This window comes from Cnephaeus nilssonii, assembly GCF_951640355.1.
Source record: "Cnephaeus nilssonii genome assembly, chromosome: 15".
Taxonomy (NCBI): domain Eukaryota; kingdom Metazoa; phylum Chordata; class Mammalia; order Chiroptera; family Vespertilionidae; genus Cnephaeus; species Cnephaeus nilssonii.
This window is the reverse complement of record NC_137086.1, coordinates 31,991,493-31,993,542: the sequence shown is the minus strand read 5'-3', so window position 1 is coordinate 31,993,542 and position 2,050 is coordinate 31,991,493. Positions and strand designations below refer to the sequence as shown.

General features: G+C 44.3%; 1 pseudogene across 1 annotated transcript; it reads right to left on the bottom strand.

Annotated features, from left to right (window-relative positions):
• Nucleotides 1-272: 272 nt before the first annotated feature.
• Nucleotides 273-873, bottom strand: LOC307111602 (ribonuclease H2 subunit C-like; annotated as a pseudogene). The gene has a single exon. The product of its transcript is annotated as a ribonuclease H2 subunit C-like (transcript).
• Nucleotides 874-2,050: the final 1,177 nt, after the last annotated feature.

Sequence of the window (2,050 nt, the reverse complement as noted above, 5' to 3'; positions counted from 1 at the left end):
CAGAAGTAGTATTTGAGTGAGAGATTCTTTTGCAGATTTATATTTCTGAATCTGTTAGAAGTAGATTTACCTTATTTTCCCACATATATTTATACTAGAAGCCCAGTGCATGATTGAATCATGCACGTGTAGGGTCCCCTACACGCTTTCGCTTTTCGCGGTGGAGCTGGGTGCCTGTCCGCAGACAGGCACCCAGGTCCCCCACTTTTGTTTTTTTTGTTTTTGTTTTTGTTATTGTTTTTGCTGTGAAAGAACTCATTTATTGGGTGGTGGACTCAGTGGATCCAAAGTGGAGAGCTGGTGAAGGGATCGGTGGCTTCCAGTTTCAAGCGCTGGTTCTCAGTCCTGCGGCACCTGTTTATGGATCGCTTCGGCGAGGCTGGGCCAGGTCAGGGCCGCACGCACTTTGGCATCCGGGCCGGGGATGCTCTCCAGGCCCCACAGGGTGAAGCGGCTGAAACTGGCGGAGGCACGAATAAAGCGGTCGAAGTCCCGCTCCAGCGCCTCCGGGGGTTCCACCAGCTCCTGCTCGTCCTTGTCGGATCCCGCTGAAAAGTCCTGCTTCCCCACCGACTTCTCTTCCATCACCATCACGTATCCCAGCAGGCCAGGCGGCACCTCCACCTCCTCGCCCCTCAGACTGCGGGCCCCGAAACGACACTTCGAGTCCATGGGGACCCTGACGGATGGCCGGGGTGAAAAAGCGCCCCACAGGGGCGGGCCGGTTAACCCGGACTTCACAGGGCAGGAGGTGCAGCGTGTGCGCAGAGTGACGGGGCATAGGTGGATGCGGTGCTTCTCCATGTCTTCCTCGTCACTGCTCTCCATCCTCTGCCGGGTTTCCGTGGCTCGCTGACTGAGGCCAGAGCTCGCTCCCCCACTTTTGATGGTCCGCGGCCGCTGAGGGGGGCTACCCTGCTGTTGAGAGGTGCAGGGGGTGGGACCCCTTCAGCGCCCCCCCTGCACCTCTCAACAGCAGGGTAGCCCCACTCAGTGGCAGCGGATCCGTGCCTCTCAATGGCCGGATAGGCCACCCCAAGTCCCGCCCCCCAGCCTCCCGCCGCCCAATCGTGGGCGTAGCGGAGTGATGGTAATTTACATGTTACTCTATTATTAGATAGGATATTTAGCTGTTTAAGCTACCTGGACTTTTCCATCAGCAACACATCAGGTGCATAAAAAAAAAGTAGTATTACACAACTGCTACCAATTTGATGTTATCTAGTTAGAAGGTTAAAATATATAGCTCTAACAGGTATTAAATAACCAGCAATCCCAGGCATTATAGATCACCCAGAAAATCAGAATAGCATCATTAATCTTGGTTATAAACAGATGACAATAAAAGCTAGCGAAGCCAATTATAAATTGTAGAACAATTTTAATAGGGCAGAATTAATTCAATGGTTTGAAAAAGGTTGCCTTAACAATTTTATTATTCCCAAGGCATATTAATTTGTGTTAGAAAAGTGAAATACAAATAATTGAAGGCAAGAGATATTAAGCTTATAAAATTCTATCATTTTTCCCCCAAATAAAGGGCCTGGATAAAAAGCTCATGATTAATTTAATACCCCTTATAATTCACAAAAATCTACTATAATAAATTGAATTTTATTTAGACTCTGGATTTTGTTCTTTATTAGCATTTTATTGGACCAGGCTAATTTTAAAATGTAGCTCTTTTATGTACAAATAAAGATTTAATTATTTTACTTTTCAAAGTATAAAAATAATTTAATTTTGTAATGTTCAAAATTGTATAGGATGGGTTAAAAGAGGAACATTCATGCACAAAATTTACAAAGAGAGACTTTATTGTAACATGACTTACAATAAGGGAAATATGAAGGAAGCAAAATCTAGTGCCAAATAATATGATTTAAATATATCTTGGCATGGGCTTATTAATGAATTGGAGTTATTCTAAAAATTATACAAAATTGTCAAAAATACTTATTGAGCTCATGGAATGCTCACATATAACATTAATTTTTTATTTATTTAAGATTTTCCATTGATTTTTAGAGAGAAAGGGAGAGGGAGAAAG